Source organism: Equus przewalskii, chromosome 32 (assembly GCF_037783145.1).
Source record: "Equus przewalskii isolate Varuska chromosome 32, EquPr2, whole genome shotgun sequence".
NCBI classification, from domain to species: Eukaryota; Metazoa; Chordata; class Mammalia; order Perissodactyla; family Equidae; genus Equus; species Equus przewalskii.
Window position 1 is genome coordinate 19777581 of NC_091862.1, and position 21007 is coordinate 19798587.

Below are 21007 nucleotides of genomic sequence, written 5' to 3' on the forward strand. Positions count from 1 at the left end.
TTTCTTTAGGGTAACTAGGTCTTTGGGGGTGGCTTGCTTTTGTTTTGTTTTAATCTATTTTAAAAACGTATCAATGACAACATAAAAGTTCAATGGAAAAACTCTTTAAATTCTTAATATTCTTCTGTTCTCGTCTTATTAAAAATAAATCCTAAGTAAAAGTCTTGTCTCTGCGTGAAGTTTAGAGAAGGGAGAGCATTTTCAATGTGCTAATTTGGACGTACTGAGAGATCTTTCACACACTTTTTGTGTAGGACCCAGTGGAATGTAAATTTGGTTTTAGAGAAGAGATCGGGTCTGAAGGCAGTCTTTTGAATCGCTAAAACTTCCCTGAGGAAGTTCTGGGGAGACCATTAGATTACAGGCCCAACTGTTGATGTGGGTCAAGTTTACTAAAACTAGTACTTCTATTCACTCTGCCATCTGTGACATCTAACTTTTAACACAACTTAAAATACATCTTTATGCAAGATGATTGTTTTATCTATTGCTGCATAACAATCCAGCCCAAATCCAAGAGTTTCAAACAAATCCAAGAGTTTAAAACAATCATTTTCTTACTCCTCAAAGTTCTGTATGTTGATTGGGAAACGTGGGTAGTTCTAGTCCTGGATGCCAGCTGGGACGACAGTTACTGGGTGGCTCTACTGGGTTGAAGCATCCAAGATGGCTCACTCACATGGCTGCCAGTTGATGCAAGCTGAAGGTTGGGAGCTCAGCTGGGCATATTGACCACAGCACCTCACATGGCCCGTCGTGTGGCTTGGGCTTTTCATAGGATGGCAGCTAGGTTCTGAGAGGCAGGGTTTTAGCAGCGAGCGTTCCCAGAGGGCAGAAGCAAAGGCTGCCAGTCAGTCGTCTAAAGGGCTAAGCCTGGAACTGGCGTGGTGTCACTTCTGCCATAAGCTACTGCTTAAGCAGTCATGGGGCCAAACTGGATTCAGATGGAGGCAAAAGAAACACCACACTCCAAGGAGAGAGCTACAAAGAAATCGTGACCATCTTTAAGCCACTTAATCTCTTCTTAACAATAAAACTAGGGATTACATAAAAGATTTTTTGGGGAAAAACATTTTATATGTCATTTCTTCAATATTTATCTCAATGATACGCTAGTTATGTGGCAAATAATGCCACATTCATATTCAGATTGTAGTCCGCATTCTATGCTTTTCTTTGTTGGGGATTGTTTACTTCTTTCTGTAGAGTGCAACTTTAAAGGCACAACTTTAACAAGCATATCTGTTCCTTCATGACAGGCTTTTTCCCCATTTACTTATGTGAAATTAAAGTCAGAGCTGTCAGAATGTCTTTCAGATCATAGAGCGAGATCTCTCCATCACTAGGTCATATTTCGCCCTCCAATCATCAGCTGCATCCCACACGGAGCATTAAATGTGTGCACCTGGGTGACCTCTTTCATTATTTATTTCCAATTTCTAGCCTCTGCACAGTAAAATTATAACTGAGTGAGAAGCAATTTCTGTTCAGTTCAAGAATCTGTTGAAATCATTCAAGTAACTTGCCCATAGCAACAGAAAGATGCCACAATGTCATACTTGCAGTTTAATGCTGAACTCTGCAAATTGCACAGATATATTTTTCTTTTTCATAAAGGTAAACAGTTCAAATATCAGAGCAGGTATGCTCCTATATCAGCAGACTCAATATACAAAGTTTTAAATTACAAACTAAATTTGAGATTTAACGTTTTCTTTTTCATTAGCATTTACCACTTACTGGAAAATTCGTTTTTTAAATATCTCATCAAATGTATTATTGTGTTTAGCATAGAGGAATTTACTGATTATATTTCACAGAACCTACTCTATGACTCTGTGCTAAGACTCTACAACTGTCCTGATCACTATAGCTATGTAGTAAGTGGTAAAATCAGGAAGTGTACGCCCGTCTACTTTGTTCTTCTTCGAGATTGTTTTGGCTGTTTGGTGTCTACTGCATTTCCATATGAATTTTAGGATCAGTTTATCCTTTTCTGCAAAAAAGGCAATTGGGCTTTGATAGGGATTCATTTAATCTGGAGATCATTTTGGGAACTATTGTCAATTTAACAATATTAGATCTTCCAATCCATGAACACAGGATGTTTTTCTATCTACTTAGATCTTCTTTCATTTCTTTTGATAATGTTTTGCAGTTTTCAGTGTACAAATCTTACACTTCCTTGTTTAAATTTATTCCTAAGTACTTCATTTTTGATGGTATTTTAAATGAAATTGCTTTGTTAATTTCATGCTCATATTGCTTGCTGCTGTATAGAAATACACCTAATTTTTGTATGTTGTACATTGATCTTGTATACTGCCACCTTGCTGAGCTAGTTTATTAGAAACCAAAGCTACTAGTTTTTTATTGAATTCTTTAGGGTTTTCTATACATAAGATAATGTTTTCTACAAATAAAGATAATTTTACTTCTTCCTTTCCAATCTGGATGCCTTTTAATTCTTTTTCCTGACAAATGCCCTGGCTAAAACATCCAGAACAATGTTGAGCAGAAGTGGCAAGAGTGGACATACTTCTTTTGTTCTGGAAATTTTTAGTTTTTCACCTTCAAGCATGAAGTTTGCTCCAACCTCTATGGAAAACAATATGCAGTTTCCTCAAAAAACTACAAATAGATCTACCGTACATCCAGTAATTCCAATTTTGGGTACATACCCAAAGGAAATGAAAACAGCAGTTCCGTGAGATATTTGCACTTTCATGTTTATTGCAGCATTATTCACAATAGCTAAGATATGGAAAGAATCCAAATGCCCACCAATGGACGAATGGATAAAAAAGATGTAATATATGTGAACAATGGAATATTATTCAGCCATGAGAAAGGAGAATATCCTGCCATTTGCAACAACATGGATGGACCTTGAGCACATTATGCTAAGAGAGATAAGTCAGACAGAGAAAGACAAGTACTGTTATGATATCACTTACATGTGGAATGTAAAAGAGTCAAACCTGTAAAAAAATAAAAAAAGGGAACAAAACAAAAATGGCAGTTACCAGAGGATGGGGGTAGGGAGTAAGATTGATGATGTTTAAGGGTACAAGCTTGTAATGAGTACTAAATAAGCCATAGAGATCTAATATACAGTATATTGAAAATAGACAATAATATTGTACTATAAGTATGTAATGTGATAAATATCATCACAATGGCAATCATATTACAATATATAAATGTATCAAAGTAACATGCTGTACAAAAAAAAAAGCATGATGTTTGCTGTGGGTTTTCAATAGACGGCTTTTATCAGATTGAGGAAGCTCCCTTCGATTCCTAGTTTGTTGAGTGTTTTTATTAAGAAATAGTGTTGGATTTTGTTAAATGCTTTTTCTGCATATATTTAGATGGTCATGTGTTTTTGTTCCTTTATTCTATTAATATGGTGCATTACACTGATTTTTTTTGTTGGTTGAACCGATCTTACATTCCTAGGAAAAATCCCTCTTGTCATGGTGTATAATTATTTTTGTACGCTGCTGGATTGGATTTGCTAGTATTTTTTTGAGGATTTTTGCATCTTTATTCATGAGGGCTACTGGTCTCTAGTTTTCATTTCTTGTGATGCCTTTTTCTACCGTTGGCATTGGGGTAATACTGGTTTCATAGAATGAGTTAGGAAGTGTTCCCGCTTCCTTTGCTTTTTTGGAAGAATTAGTGAAAGATTGGCATTAATTCTTCTTTAAATGTTTGATAGAATTCACCACTGAAGCCATCTGATCTTATACTCCTCTGTTTTGGAAGTTGTTTGATTGCTAACTCAATCTCTCTACTTGTTATATGTTCACTCAGATTTTGTATTTCTCCTTTAGTTCAGATTAATGCCAACCTAATTTCAATAACACATAGAAACTTTGCTCCTATGTATCTCCGCTCCCCCAGTCTTCCTACTGTTATTGTCAGAAATTACATCTTTATTCATTGTGTGCCCATTAACACAGATTTTTAACTATTGATTTATGTAGTTGTCTCTAAAATCAAATAGAGAAAAATGAATCACAAACAAAAAAAATACATTTATACTGTCTTTTACATGTACCTAGGCAGTTAGTTATCTTTATCAGTGTTCTTTATTTTTTCACGTGAATTTGCCTGACTGTGTAATGTCTTTTTATTTCAGCCTGAATGACTCTAGCAAACAAATGACTTTAGTATTTATTATGGGACAGGTCTGCTAGTGATAAACTCTCACAGTTTTTATGTGGGAATGTGTTTTTCTTCTTAATTTTTGAAGGATAATTGTGTCAGATATAGAATTCTTGGTTAAAAGTTTTTTCTTTCAATACTTTGATACGTCAACTCATTGCCTCTGGTCTCCATGGTTTCTAGTAAGAAAACACTTAATCCTATCAAGGATCCCTCGTGTGTGATGTCACTTCTCTCTTGCTGCTTTCAAGATTCTCTGTCTTTCTCTTTGGACAGTTTGATGATGATATGTCTAGGTATGGGTCTCTTTGAGTTTATTCTACTTGGAGTTCATTGAACTTCTTGGATGTGTAGATTAATGTTTTTCATCAAATTTGGGAAGTTTGGACTATGATTTTTTCACGTATTCCTTCTGCCCTTTTCTGTCTCTTGTCTCCTTCTGAGACTCTCATTATGCCTATGTTGGTATGATTAATGGTGTCCCACAGGTCTCTGAGGTTCTGGTCATTCTTCTTCTTTTTGTTTTCTTTCTGTTTCTTGGGCTCAGTAATTTCAATTATCGAGTTTACTGATTCTTTCCTCTTCCTGCTCAAATCTGCTGTTGAGTCTTTCTAATGAATTTTTCATATCCTTTTTATGCTTTTCAATTCCAGATTTTTTATTTTTTTAAAAAATAACTTCTACTCTTTATTTCTACTCTATATTTCACGAGCCATCCATCTCATCCTTTCTTTTTGTTCATTATGCATGGTTTCCTTTAGCTCTTTGAATGCATTTAAAACAGCTAATTTAAAGTCTGTCTAGACAGTCCAACAGTGTAATGTCTAAATTTCCTCAGGAATACTTTTTTTGTTTCTTTGCATACATTGTGGGTTTTTTGTTGAAAACTGGACACTATGACTATTACAATGGGGAAACTCTGGAAATCAATTTCTCTTTCTCCCAGCCCCCACCTAGGCTTGTTGAAGTTGCTGGTTATTGTAGTTGTCGTTTGCTTATTTAATGAATTTTCTGAACTAACTCTGGAAACCATGTATCCTTTGTCACATGTGGCCCCTGAAATATCTGTTCTTAGGCTAGTGATCAGCTAATAATTGAGTAGAGATTTCATTAAATGCCTGGAACCACAAAATCTCCCAGTCTTTGCCAAGAGGTATGCCTTCAATACTAAACCACAGCAGTTTACAACTCTATATTAGCCTTTACCTTCTGCTTCCACAGAACCTTAAGAGCTAGAGGTGAGAGCTTATGGGCTTTACAGTTCTCTCTTGAACAGACACACACTGTCTTGGGAATCTGTGGGTTTCTAGATTTCTAGGAATTTGTCAGAGCTTTGCAAAATTTTTATAGATGCCTCATTCCTCAGGCTTCCCTCCCAAGCTTTTTGGATAGTCTATCATTTGCCCCACTGTTATGTATTGCTTCAGGCAGCAGGGTCTAAAATGTTTGCCTGTTAATGTTTTAGACAAAAGTCCCCAAATAGCAGTTTTAGTACTAAGCCAGTTTGGAGTCAGGTAAAATAATGACTAGCCTTTTGAGATGGTCTTCCAGGGAACCATCAGATAAGTCAAAACAAATAGTCGTGTCTGCATCTTTTAGTACTGAGAATACAGGCTGTTATTTTCAAGGCTGCCTCTGAGCTGGGAATAAGGAGTGAGACTAGGATAAATGACAATGCAACAAAGCTTGCTGTTTATACTGAGATTCAGCCATTGTTCTTAAGTAAGCACTCCCTGGGTTGCTATAAGCCTTTGAACAAATTCCAGGGCTTCAGAAAAGTAAATTCTCAAAATTTTACCAGTTTTCTGTTCCTTTTGTGGACGGCCAGAACTTTGGACTTCCTTGCTCAACTGTTTTTGCTGACCTCACCTCTGTAATATTAGTATTTAATATTTCACAAATTGCTGCTCACCGAATCTAAGTCCTTATTTTTATGTGGATTTTTTGAAATAGTTTTCTTGGCTGGCGTCTCTGATCCCAATCACAGCTCCCTCTAATCCAGTGATAGCAGTCCTCAATTTGTAGGATAAAGTCTAAACTCTTTGTTACGGCACAAAAAACCTTGCTCCTGACTCGTCCCATGAGCCACAATACTTTTACTATTCCACCCTGGGTATTCCTCACGTGTCCACTCTCTCTGACCCTGACTCTGCTTACGGAGTGCTGCTGCCTGGAATTCTATTTCTTCCCTTCTCCTCCACTGCTCACATCTGTGTAGCACCTCATGCAAAAGGCTTTCTACACACACAGGACAGTTTGGGTACCTTTCCTGGGTGTCCAGACAGGCTCGTACCTCTAACACATACATGCCTCATGGGATTATTGTAAGGATTAAATAAATTAGCACATATAAAGTATGTATTAAAGAATTATATAAATGTATGTTATTATTTTTATCATCACACTGAATATAATTGTTGGCTTACTTCTCTGCCCACACTAGACAGTGAGCGGCATGAGGGACAAGATTCTATTACTTCTTGGTAGTCCCAGTTCCTAGCATAGTGTTTGACACATATTTTTCATATGTTTCAAGACATATTTTTTTAACATTTTAAAATCCTTGAAATTTGGATGTATCTTACAATTGAAGAAGTTTACAGTTGCTGTCAGGCAGGCAGGAAACACGACATGATTGTCATTGCGTGAGCATAACAGTACTTGGTCACAGGCATAGGTGATTTCCTCATTCATATCCGAGTTTTATGGATTGTTGTTATTAAGTGTGTGGAATTTGACTGCTATTTAATAGGTCTTCAAAAAGGTTATAGCATAATTTTCTTTGAAATAAGTTACTGTGTGTCTAAAAACATGCTTTGCAATAGCAACAAGCATCAGGTTGATATTAATGAAGCAAATATTTGTCACAGGAGGAATAACCACAATTTCTTTCTTTTTTTGTTTTTTTTTTTGCTAAATAACCAGCCATCCAGTTCTTTATTGTACCTAAGAGAAGAAGACACTTACACGGAGCTGAAACTGTTACATCTTGCTACTGAAATACATAAAAAGAGACTGCTTATATAACTGCAGCCCTCAGAATAGAAGAAAGAAATTCCAAGACAAAAAGAAGCTGGTGTGATCAATTTTTGAAGGATTGTCATTAAGACATAAAACATCAAATTGTCAGGACCGTTCTGCTATTCTAAACTTTCGTTCACAGGCAACTTGATAGAGGATAATATGCTACATTATGTTATGGTATGTTGTGTTATGATTTGAGAAGTTATATTTTTTCACAGGAAGATCAAAATAGTGATGTGTTCCACAATATCTCAGATTTGACGCAATGCTATAATAGCTGCGTTTGTTTCACAATTGCAATAGCTGTAATCTTTCAGTGAATTTGTAAATGAATGAGTTAATCATAACTGACTCTGCCACATACTGAATTGTCTTTGACAAATCTGTTTGAGCCTCTGCGTTCTCACTATAAGGATGTTGATGTTATGTATCTTCTTAATGAGTAAGGATTAAACACACACACACACTTTTAAAATAATAGTGCCTGCCACATAGTAATTGCTGACTGTGTTTATTTCCCTCTTTCTGACCACGGAGTAAGCCTTTGCCTTGTAATCAAGCCTGAGTGGGCTTCGCCAGTTTATTAACCAGCGGTGAATTACTGACTTATAGATCGATCTATCCAGTTTTAAAATGAATTCAGACTTAGCTGACATCAGAGAGGATTTCTAAATTATTAAGCACTGTATTATACAAATACAAAGGGAGGATACTTTGTTTTTTAGTCACTTGAAATTTTCTGTCTTTTAAGTTCTTCAGAAGCAGGAATCTGTTTTTTTACCTTTCTGGTGTGGTTTGGGTAGTCATGACTGGAGGATGGGACTACTCGACTGTCTTTACTTGTCTGTTGCTTTCCCAAAATTAGGGCTGGGCTCAGAGTTGCTTGTCTCACCTGCGTGAGGACTGACAAAGAAAGGGCCAGCCACTCTTTTTGGAGCAGAGGTGATATTTTTATTTTATAGAGCAGAAGGTAAATTAGAATTTCAGTAACAGTAAGGATCATAATCTAGAAAGCAGTTATTAGAGTGTCTGTGTGTCTTAAAGGATTTCTTGAAAAAGACATGTAGCGTCACTGGCATTAGAAAGTCTTTTTAGGGGCACACATTATTAAAAGCAGGTGAAATCATCTTTTAAAGTACTCAGCACAGTTCTTGGCACGTAATAAAAACAACCACCACAATAATAAGTGATCTCTCATTGCTGAATCAAGGACGTACATTGCATAAGCTTTTATTTCTACCATTCCAAATAGGCTGTAGTTGATTTAGCACTTAATTTTCAAAGCACTTTTCAGTAAGTTACAAAATTATGTTCCTATATAAAGGATTTGTATGTTTTCTACATCCATGATTTTATCGGATTATGAAAGTAATACCCCGGTACCATTCTACTTCTAATCCATTATTTCCAATTGTTTTGCTCTTATAAACATTGTTCCAACGAATATCCTTGCAACATGAAATAAATTTACCTATGTTCAAGCATTTCTGTAGGATAAATGGCACTGTGGACATGCAATGTAAATGGCATTTGTAATTTTGATAGTTATTGTCCATTTGTTCTTCATATAAATTTTGTGAATTTGCTTTCTCTTCTGCATTATGAGACCCTGTTTTGCCACACTGTTGTAGTTTTTGGCCAGTCTAATAGTCAAAACATGATATTTTAGTGTAGCTTTGAATTTGCCTTTTTGTGAGTGCGTTTGAACATCTTTTCATCTGTTCAATAGTCATCTGTATTTCCTCCTCGGTTAACTGGGCCTGCTTGTTCTTTTTGCTTATTTTTCTATTAGGTTGCTGCTCTTTTTGACTTGTAGGAGTTCTTTAAAAGTCAAAGACAGTAGCAGTTTAACTATAATATGGAATACTTTTCTTGGATTATCTTTCAAGTTTATTTATGGTGAGTTTTGGCAATGTATTTCTTTATTTTTGTGTCATTGAATGTATCAGATTTTATGATCTTTGTGTCATACTTAGAAAAGTTTTCCCAATTGCAAGATTTTTTAAAAGTTGCATGTTTTATCTTAGTAATTTTTAAATTTAAATTATTAATCTATCTGAAATTAATTTGGATAAGTGATGAGAGTCAGGGATCCAATGTTTTCCCAGGGTGACTCCTCTGTTATCCCAACACATTTTATTAAATAATCAAATTTTCTTTGCTGTTCTGACATAGCATCTCTTCATATAATACATTTTCACATGCTTTTAGATTAATTTTTGGACTTTCTAACCCTTTGACCTGTCTGACTATTCTTATGCTAATATCAACTTTATTTTTATTTTTCTTACAGTTAGAGGTGTATAGAATACTCATTTCAGCAGAACATGGAATGACCTAAGCCTTTATCATCATCACAGAAGGAACTTTTGGTATATATAAGTAAATATAAAATCTTTTCAAAAATTCAATGGTCATAATTTTATTTTATTAGTCAAATTTTAGAAGTTTTGTAGTGCAAAGAAACTATTTCATTATCTTGAAAAGTATTGTTCATTGTTCCATTTCAAAGTCCATAGATTAAGGACAAATACCACGAGCAGCTGGGTTGTTCCTGTCTAGTACAATGTGTGATGCTAAACTGAGGTTCATTTCAACTGGGGTTAGTGGAATGGTCCTCCTCTCTCTCTCTTTATATATATATATATATATGTTTTTTTTCTTTTTTTTTTTCAGTTAGCCTGTCCAGTATAGGATACCCATGATGACGACATTGATCCTTTTTTCTTTCAAATAATAATTAAAGTATGCATATATTTCCCCTACAATTTCTGGACTTGAAGACTTGGCTTATGGTGGTGATGCTATTTCATCGATGCTGTATCATGAACTTAGATGCTTTCAGAATAGTTTTAGAAATAGATGTAGATTGTTACCCTTAATGCTCACTTCTAACATTTTCTTGCATTTCCATATCACATTATTCCTGGAGAAAACTTTTTCCTTAACCCATGGACCTTGAAATGCAACAAGGAGCAGTATTTTTCAAAATAACAAAATTGCCTCAATTTTCATCTGCATCTCAGGTATATTGGTTCCTCATCAATGTCAGTATTTTCTCTGGAGTGGAATGATAAATGATGTTGTAGCAAATATCACGTTAGAGATATATGCACTCCCGGGCATATTACCTCAGCTGCTTCATCAGCAGGTCCCAGCAAACTCATCACATTCTCTGCAAGCAAAGCTTCCTTTATGCTACTTAATAACAAGGAATTTTTTTTTGTAGTTTTTATTCATATTCATTTTTCACATGTAATAGCGTCTATTCTATCTTTCTAAACATCTCATATATGTTCAGAACAGGCAGTTCCAACATCTTGTTTGTCATATGGTTTGTCTTTGAATAAAAAGAAATTATAAAAATGGCTCACAGTTTTTCTACTTGTGGTCAGTAAATATTACTTTACTCAACACTATAATTACTTCCTGATCATAAGAATGTTAACAAAATTTTAAACCTCTCTTAGTTTCCAGTATACTTGTTCTATTGTCAGTGACAATTTCACGTCACTTTTCTTTGCGATTTTCTGTTCCGTAAACATATCTTCAGACACTTTCACTGTGTTGATTCTGTGTGAGACCTATAAATCTCTCTGCTAGTATGTAAAACAGAAGCATTATTGAATTTATTAATGTGCCATGCTTTCAAATTTAATATTCCTGCATGTCCAAATGCCTGAAAGACTCAGAGGAGTACACAATATCACTAACAGTTAAAAAATTATTTTGCACGGAAAAATGCAATTCAGAAAAAAAAAAATCTTTCTTCAGTAACGTCTTCTAGAAAGAATTTTTACTACAATTCATAACTTTGGAAAGTCTAAACAAATTCTCCTCTTCAACTATTGAAAATCATTGGAAGCCTATACCAACCTTTTCAATGACCTTGTCCTTTAAATTCTTAGTTTCCATAGACTCAAAACTAGAAAATTGTCTGGTTAGAACATTCTAGCGTTCTGTTTTCAAATTTGATTAATGGCTGGGGCCGGCCCGGTGGCGCAGCGGTTAAGTTCGCACGTTCCGCTTCTCGGCGGCCTGGGGTTTGCTGGTTCGGATCCAGGGTGCGGACATGGACATGGCACTGCTTGGCAGCCATGCTGTGGTAGGCGTCCCACGTATAAACTAGAGGAAGATGGGCACGGATGTTAGCTCAGAGCCAGTCTTCCTCAGCAAAAAGAGGAGGACTGGCAGTAGTTAGCTGAGGGCTAATCTTCCTCAAAAAATAAAACAAAAAAACCCAACAAATTTGATTAATGGAAAAAATATGTTTTGAATACTTGGTATTATCCTGACTTGTTTTTTCTTATTATTTAGATTCTTTATTATGTCTTGCTTCAAGATCATCTATTACAGATGTCATTGTACATGATTTTGGGGGTTTTGTCCCCTCATTTCCACAAGGAGCAAGGTTAACATTCTCTTTTTAATTTATCTTGAAACGATTTGAAGATTTCCCAAGAGGAAACTTTTCTTGAAGGACTCTTGTCCTAAATGGAATCAAAAAACTAAAACGTAAATGCAGCTCTTAAAGGATAGTTGGCTAATGTTAGGAATACTAAGTAGAAAATTGAACAACTCTGCAATGATCAGAAGTCTGCGGTTGAGAAACCTTTTGCTACGAACAGCAATGTTCTTGGGTTCAAATAGAGAAATCGTGAGACAAAAATATGCTTTATTCAGCCTCAAGTTTACGTAGCTGTAAGAAAGGATATAGGATAAACAACACAGAATGCTTACAAAGGCATGACCGTGGGCTTGTAACCCCCAGGGAGTTTTCAACATCCCAGCCTTAGGATCACAGGATCCTAAGGGAGGCGGCTGAGCGAGTGCGCTCCACCTCCTCTCAGAAACCCTTCAGCCTCGCTTCCTAGCTTCCTACCTACTCATGCGCTCCCCTTCCGAGTTGCGTTACTAGACCCTATGCCTCCACATGGCTGCTTCTTCAGCACTGCTTATCGTTTACTCATGTAGAATATTGATGGTGAAGTCCAGTTGCTCAGTCACCTACACGGTCCTCAGTTGGATTCCTATTTATCTTGGATTCATTGTAGGCACACTCCTCACAATTCCTGAGTTAGTGCTTCAAGGAGGATTTGACCAAGGGTAAAATCATCAGGTGTCACCGAGGCTGGAAAAAAGGCTACCGAACCAAGAGTTATCTCTTTCCTTGCCAATAACCTACTCAGTCTCATATTAAATTTTTATAAACATTACATTAATAGTTATTCTGCATCATAGTACGTTTTTATAAACACTTATAGCTTTAAAAAGGACACAATCTTTTTTCCTAAATATACTCTCCTAATATTGGTATTAACTCTCAATCTATTTCTGTCTTTAAAGGATATTTATTAATAATTGTTTTAATATGTAAAATTATTTTCATAATCATTAGTTATGAGATATTTAAACATGATAGAATAGACGTTGGTACATACTAAAAAGAGAAGCTGAACAAAAATCACAAAAAATTCATATTAAGAAACCTAGTGTTGTCAGTAATTAATGGTTGCTTGCAGAGAATGTAATTAGTTTGCTGGAACCTGCTGAAGAAGTAACCAATTAACGTGCTTGAGAGTGCATACATTTCCTACAGGATATTTGCTATAGAAGTCATTTAATTTTTCAACTCCAGGGAAAATACTATTTTTTCAAAATAAAATTATCTTAATTCTTCCCTGCATCTCAGATATATTGGTTCATCACCATTGTTGGTATTTTCCCTGGATGTTAACTGTTGAGGACAATAGCTAAATTTAAAAAAAATCATATTCAGGAAATATCCACTTATTCCTATTTTTCGAAAGTTGTATTAATTTTTATATAATTATTTTTTAGCATTTATGGAAAAATCATGTTGTCCTCTTTTGATTTGCTTTTACTAAATAAGCAAATTTCATTAATACCTTTCCTAATAATCTTCATAGTAAACAACTGTATAGACCAGCGGGGGTATCTTAGACTGATCTTTATTGGGCCGTAGGTTTCATTTGCTCATTATTTATACAGGGTTTTTGCACTGCTCTAAGGTTGGCAGCTAGTTTGCTATTTTTGTGCACTCTGTCAGATTTCAGTATAAATATTACGCTAGCTTCATGTATATATACTTTTTAATCCTGGGTAAACTTCATGTTCTGCTCATTTTTATTATAAAGGGCTTTCTTCCTAGCAAATAACATTTCTTTGATGATTGAGAGCATCAATATGTATTTATGGACAGATGAACTCACAACAGTGTGTTGCTTCTTTCTTAATAGTAAGTTTGGGATGATAATAATGCACTAGGAAGATTGATGTCATGGAGTTCATAGAGACTGCTTCCTGCTTCCTCCCTCCACTTACGAAAGGTCCACTCCCTTCCTCTGACTCCAACACAGTGATAATGTAAATTTGGGTGTTCAGGAGATCAGTGTTCCTTACAGCCCTTGGGACTCTCTTTGCGTTGTCAAAATTACTTACCTTGCAGGACTTCTCAGATCCCTTAATCACTAGTAACTAGTCTTGCTCTGGTTACAGTATGACAAAGGCTATTCATGAATTGGCTGGTAAGTCACTGTCATCAGCTGCTCAACTTTAGTCAAGCAACAAGTTATTTGTTACACTTCAAACCCAACTTCCTTTAAAATGAAGTTTCCTTTGCTCTATACTTTGGAACGGTTTAAATGGCATTGGGAAGATGAATTCCTCAAATGTTTCATTGAGTTCCATGGGATATATTCTAGAGCTGGTATACTTTTTAGGGATTGTAGTTACAAGGAGGGCTGGGCTAGGTAAAGATGAGATTTTTGACTACTTATTTCTCAAATATAAAAGTTAAGATTATTTTTCTCCCTGGGGCAGTTAAGGAAATTTATGTTTTCCTTTGAATTTATTTTCACAGTGTTGAGCAAAGTTTTCAGTTAGGATTCTTTTACTTCCTCATGTAAATGTGATTATTTTCTTTTTACTGCGATTTTCAGTTTTACCTATTTTATCCTCTACCTCCAAAAAACTTTTACAATAATTATTATGTTTTCTAGTAAATAAACTTCTGCTGTTTGCATTAATGTCTCCTTCACTGGTCTTCTAAATTCTTGTATTGAAGGTTTATTCCATTCACTTTTATTCTCCAATCCTTTAGGAGTAAGCATTTTGATTTTGGCATTGTTATCTGCAGCTCAGTGGTTTCTATATATGCTATCTTTGTCATAGTTGTTTTCTAGATATTCTGCAATTTTGGGTTCAGTTTTCTTCTTGGCCTGAGATATATGTCTGGGTTAGTTTTTCTTTGGTTGGTTTGATTGTGTGCATTCTGCTGTTTTTTGACCTTATTGTTTTGTGATGAATATTGTAAACACTATTTCTTTGGGAATTTGAGGTTTCTTTATGGCTAGTCCACAGTGACTTTTGTTGTAGTTTTCTCAATGATTACTGGAAAATAAGATATATCCTTTGGCAGAGGTAGTATGCGTGTTTGCAGAGGATCTATCTTATCTTATTTCACATTTGACTGAGGAAAGTTCAATTGAAGTCTCATACTACAATTTTTTCCCCTACTACTTCCTAGAATTTGTTTTATGAAGCCCATTTGTGTAACGTTTAAAATTGTTACATTCTCATTGTGGATTCCACTGTAATAACGTGTTCTCCTGTGTCTCATACAGTGCTATTTGCCCTGTATTCACCTGGTTTGACACTTGGGCCCTTTTTTGGTTTGTTTGCCTTGCCCTGGTATGTCTCTGCCCAGCCTGTTATTTTCAAATTATGACTCACTTTGTTTTAGCCTATTCTGAGCATACCAATTTCAAATCTCCATTGCCAATTCTCCCTCTTATTTTCTCTGATAGTTTTAAAATTTTATTTCCTTTTCTTTCTGCAGTCTTGCGTTCTGTATCAATTATCATGTTTTTAGCAGTCTATTCTTATTCTGCTTCAAATTTGACCTTCATTTTTCTGATTTTTTTCCAACACATCTACTCCTTTCTCTGACCTATCAAAGAAGAGCTGATGTTAGGGTGTGTATTCATTTCCTAGGGCTGATGTAACAAAGTACCCCAAACTGAGTGGCTTAAAACAGCAGAAATTTATTGTCTCAGTTCTGGAGGCTAGAAGTCTGAAATCAAAGTGTCAGCAGGGCCATGTTTCCTTCAAAACCTGTAGAAGAATTCTTCCTTGACTCTTTCTAGTTTCTGGTGGTTCACTGGAAATCTTCAGTGTTCCTTGACTTGTAGATGCTTCGCTCCAGCCCTGTCTTCACAAGGCATTCTCCCCATCTGTGTCTTCACCTGACCGTCTTCTTATAAAGACATCAGTCATATTATTGGGATCCCACCCTACTCCACCGTGACCTCCTCTTAACTAATTACCCTACAACCACCCTGCTTCTAAAGAAGGTCTCACTCTGAGGTGCCCGAGGTTAAGACTTCAATAGGTCTTTTGGGGGGACACAATTCAACTCGTAACAGACTGTACCTGCCCCAAGTTCTTGATTCTGATCTATCCCTTGTATTTTAACAATTGCTCCATTTAAAAAATTCTTGGAAATATGGTGAGTTATATAGCTGCTCCTTGGGAAAATTTTTCTAGTTAAGTGTTCATCACTTTTGGCTCTCGTTCCACTTGTTTTTTCTGATATCTTTGTATAAATTCTGATCTGGTTATAAAGTTGAGACATAGCTAACAATGTCATTTCTCTTAAAAATTCAAGTGGTCTTGTTATAAACCAAAATGCTTTTTAAGAAGCCAATGATCATGTTTATGAAATAGGACAATGATTTTAAGTTCAATTATAATACCTCATCTTTACTTCATTTTTTTAAAGAGATATTAATTTTCCAATATTTAGGGTTTATACTAATGCTGTCTTAGAAATAATAAACTCCAAAATTTTAAAGTGACTTCTAAAACAAATGTTAGAACAGTGTTAACCAGCCATGACATATTGGATATTTTATTTAAAACTGGGAGGCTGGGAACAGAACAAAAAATTACACTTAAGGACCTAGTGAGAGCTGGCTAAAATCTCTTCCCTAATAAAGCTGACTGAGTGGGTGGAGAAGCTCATGGGTAATTTCATTTGACAGACCTGTTTCATTTTCTCTTTCAAGTCCACTATTAACCTTGGTTTGAAAAGAACAAGAAGGCTTTAAAAATGTACTTACAAATATGTCATTTAGTAAAGGTTAAAGACAGACTAACTCTTTTATAATGTGCAGTTCCAAAAATATCACTACTAAAAGTAGGCATTTGGAAGCTTGTCCCACTCGTTAAGGAGAAAATAAAATATCAACTCCCCTTCTTCATCTGCTGATTTAATATATTACATGGGGAATTAAAGGAGAGGAGAACACCTTTAGTCGTCTCCCTTGAATTGTCAGTACAGGATTTTGGTGCTGACATTTCGATGGTAGTTCACGCCCATGCATGACCACCACATTGAGTAAAGGGTTAGTTATCACATCAGACTCTGGCACCCCAATTCAGGAGGGTCTTAAACGAGTTAAAAGAGTTGGGTACAGGAGTGGATTTCATATTCTCTCCATTCAGCTTAGCTTGATTCATCCTAGAGCTATCTTACAATTCACAGGCAGTCAATTCCTCTTTGGGGCCCTTCACTGAGTTGTGAAATGCCTTAAAAGTCTGCTACAGAGTGAAGTTTTTATTTCATGTTCCCTTTATAGTTACATAAAAATGTATGGTGAGAAAACACTGAAATATTTTAATAGATAAATTTAAAATATCAGAACACAATATTTTAAACTTAACATTGATTTAGCAATCCGTCTTCATCTTATACTGCAATAGGTCTTTAAATGCTTAAACATAAATTGATTTCTGGTTAGCAGTGACTATTGTTTCAGAACATGATATGCTTAGCGTTATATATATCTGAGGAATGGCTTATGTATCTATCCTGTTATCGGTTCCTATTTTAACCATAATTCATTTCTGTACAGAGTCTACTATTACACATATTACACACCATTAGCAACACACCGTGAATTTATCATTAAATCATCACCTTGTTAAATAGGATTGGATAGAAATAGGCTCAAGTAGTACAAAAAGTCGAAATTATATATTCAATTGTTAAAGATGTTATGCTATGAAAAATTAGATTCTGCTCCCAGCTGTTAAAATCATTCTAAATCAAACCAGTATGAAAGTACTACAGTACTTTACAGCACTAAATTATTTCAGTTTGTGTCTGTCAGTTGTCACACTGTGGCAGCTGCGTGTTGCTGTGATGCTGAAAGCTATGCCCCCGGGATTTCAAATACCGGCAGGGTCACCCATGGTGGACAGGTTTCAGAGGAGCTTCCAGACTAAGACAGACTAGGAAGAAGCACCCAGCCAGCCACCTCTGAAAAAAATGGCCATGAAAACCCTGTGAACAGCAGCAGAGCATTGTCCGATAGAGCCCTGGAAGGGGAGCGGATGGTGCAGAAAGACCAGGCAGGGTTCCGCTCTGCTGTCCACAGGGTTGCTAGAAGTCAGAATCAACTTGGCACTAACAAGTATCAGTTTGTAATCAATAAAAGAAAACAAATCCATAGAATTTCCTCTTTAGATTACAGATAGACAGTGAAGCTGTATGTTGAATTGAAATTGAAGCCAAGTTCAACCAATGTTATTATGAAACTTCACTTAAAGCAATCACTGTATTCTTTAAAGTTCTGTACGCTCTCAGATCACAACTTCACAGCATGACTAAAGCCATACTAAAGACTCCACAGCAAAGTTTTCATAAAGGGAGGCAAATGGCAGCTATAAATTTAATGTGGTTCAAAAAAAATCAGCAAAATAACCATACTACTATAAGACAGCACTACATGTTAGAGTGAACATATACATAACCTATTTACCTTATAGTATATACATTCTTAAACCTCTAGAGCAGGTTTGACAGTAGGAAGAATAGTGAAAGACACTGGGTTTGATTTGGGAGATGCTAATGGCCTGGTAGGACCACACCAGATGGTATTCAGGTGACTTTTCGGTGGCAGTAGATTGAATTCCTGATATGTACATTGTTCTAGCAGCATTTTATATGTAACTCTAGCTTATATCACCTCCTCCTCCCACCATGCTCACACTACTTGGAGAATCAGAAACAAGGAGAATGGCGGCTTCATGTATTCATCTTTCAAAGCAAAGTGCTGTATGAAAGATATGGGTAGTTCATATGGTTTCACATGCATATAAAGCCTCTTCTTTAAATTACACGATTGTCTATCATTCAACACTGGCTAGAGTGGGCAGCAACAAAAATTCACCCCACGCAAATGCAGATGTCCATTTTTAACTCTGAGTTGACTAATTCCAGCTATTGTTCTTAGGAAGGTTAACTGATTTAGCAAGTAAACTAATATATGAAAGATCCAAGAAGGGCAAAATCATAGGTGATGTTATTAAATGTCGTAAAAAAGTAAAGCTAATTCAAAGCCGCTTTTATTTTTTAAAGTATTATGTTGCAAATGGGAATGCTCCTGTTCATTTCAGGGATAGCGTAGGAAACATACTGACTGGTGTAAAACGAACTGTATCATAAAAATGTAAACATTATCTTAAAAGCTCAAGTCGGCCGTGACCAGCATCCACAATTCTAGCCCTTACCTGAGGCAATTGTAATCAGGAGTTTGGCGTTAATCTTTCTGAATGGTTCACACAGCCTTTAAATTCTTAATACGTATTTTTATGGCAATGTTACTGTACTGCTGTATCTCCTTGTATGAGTATGCAATTGTCCATTTTATTTTGCCCCTACAGATGAGCATTTAGATTGCCAATTCTTTTTTTTTCACATGTATCCCCAAGCCATGCTCCCGAGAACAGGCTTCTCTATATTCTCCCTTGGACGCGTAGGCAAATGTTTACCCAGCGTTGACAGAAAGGACAAATACAAATGAAAAACAAGACTTAATTCTCCCTGTTGAAAATAAGGGAAGTGACTCTCCCTGTCCCGACCCTCTCCTGCCCCTTTCCTGAGAGTATTTATATTTGGAAACTTGCAAGTTCTTTCTATGACTCTTTGATATGTATGTAAATCTTTTTTAAAGCTAAATGAGCCTCTCACCAGCTTTCTCAGGGACCATCTCTTTGAAACGTCATTATAAAGGGACATAGAGCCCCTATCTCCTAGTTTCTGTGGAAGGGGAGGAGCCAGACTTTGGGGGGAGCCTCACACCAACTTACAAAACGACCTCCTGCCATCAAGATTTAAGTTTGCTTTTCCTTTGGATAAAGCCAACAGGCTAACACAGATGGTCACCCCAGTGACCAATTACCATTGTTGCGATGACCACATTCTGGCTTCGTGCTTATTCAATAATAAAACTGCTTTCTTTCTCTTCTACTTTTGTAGAGAGGTTTTCTGGAATGGGAGGAGATTTTGTTTTCAGTTATATTTCCCCAACAACTGCAGCTCCCCTTCTTGGCAAGACATGGACCAGGAGCGTAAAGAGCACAGTCACGCGGGAGAGCAGCTTAGAAGTATCTATCAAAGCAAATCTAGTTAACAACAGACTATGAATATCTGTTTTCTTATATGGTCACCAAAATCAGGGATACAATCAAACTCATATTTTTTTTGTGAATCTGATGACACTTTTTTTAGGTTTCCTGGCTATTAAGAGTTGATGCACAAATTGCCTCTTCTGCAAAATGCTGGTTTTACATTCTTTGCCCATTTTTACTCATTGTCTTATAGAGCTTTTCATCCTCCTTATTAATCCTCACCCAGCTAAATGGATTGCAAATATTTTTTCTCTGTTGCTTGCTATAATTTTACTTATATTGTCTTGCTATACAAGATATACTGATGCAACCAAACATATCTATTTTTTCCCTCTTTGGCTTGAAGCATTTGGGGATTAAAAAAGGATTTTTTTTAGCCTAATGTCAAAATTTTTTCCATACATGCTTAAGTTTTGGCAGTTTTATTTCTTGTTTTTAAATCTAAGTTATTAATTTCCAGATTGTATCATTTTGGGGAACTCAGATAAGTGCGATACAGATACAACTTCCTTTTTCCAAATGGCTGGCCAGTTTTATCAACAATACTTGTAGGTTCGTCCAGCCTGTCAGAAACCTTAAGCTTCTATTTTCGTCAGTGGATAAAAGCAAATTTATACTGCTTGTCCACTGTTTAAGGTGTTCAGACTTTTTAATAACAGTGACTTATAAGTGGAAAGAAAAGTGCTATATTTTAAGAACGTTCATGTTTTGTCTAATACCATAGATTTCAAACTAAACACTTTAACTATTGCTATTTTCTATAGGGGGTTTTCCAAATGAACATTACTGGATAGTTTTGAAAGCGGATTTCTGAGCCCCATCCCCAGAAAGTGAATTTAGGAAGTCTGAAGTGAGGCTCAGGAATTTTCATTAAGCAATTAATGAATAAGGAAGCCAAAGTATTCACTTCTTTCTTTAACCATTTACATAGCTTATCCTAAATTCAAATTTTACATTCAAGTTACAAAAACAAATTGTACTGAGAATTTAGGAGGAAAGCAAAACTATAGGAAATGTGTACGAAATGATACATAGTATGAGCTCTGTCACACGGACACACAGAACCCTGAGTGTTTACTGAGAAACAAGTATTTATGGTACCATGTGCTGATCCTCAGAGAAGATAACAAATATGGTAAAGATGGGCAAAGAAAGTACAACCTTCCTGATTTTGAATCCACTGCTAAATCAACTTAAACAGAATGAATTTCCCATAAAAATGAAAGTCAATATATAAAAAAAGAAGATTCCAAGCAAACTTCAGTCTCTTTCAGTGACTACCTAAAATAAGCTTTACAACATTTTGGTTTTG

The 21007-nt window shown here is 35.9% G+C and overlaps 1 long non-coding RNA gene across 3 annotated transcripts in view; it reads left to right on the forward strand.

The window, feature by feature from the left end:
• The window catches only part of LOC139080827 (uncharacterized), an 81464-nt gene that overhangs the window by 57752 nt on the left and 2705 nt on the right, over window positions 1-21007 (forward strand). Inside the window, exons 3-6 of one of the 3 annotated variants that reach the window (XR_011535647.1) lie at window positions 7099-7374; window positions 8990-9096; window positions 9491-9569; window positions 9874-10567. This is a non-coding gene — a long non-coding RNA (uncharacterized lncRNA). Of the gene's footprint in view, window positions 1-7098; window positions 8879-8989; window positions 9097-9490; window positions 9570-9873; window positions 10568-21007 lie in introns of those variants that run through there. The other 2 variants (XR_011535648.1, XR_011535646.1) reach the window with 2 other exon arrangements.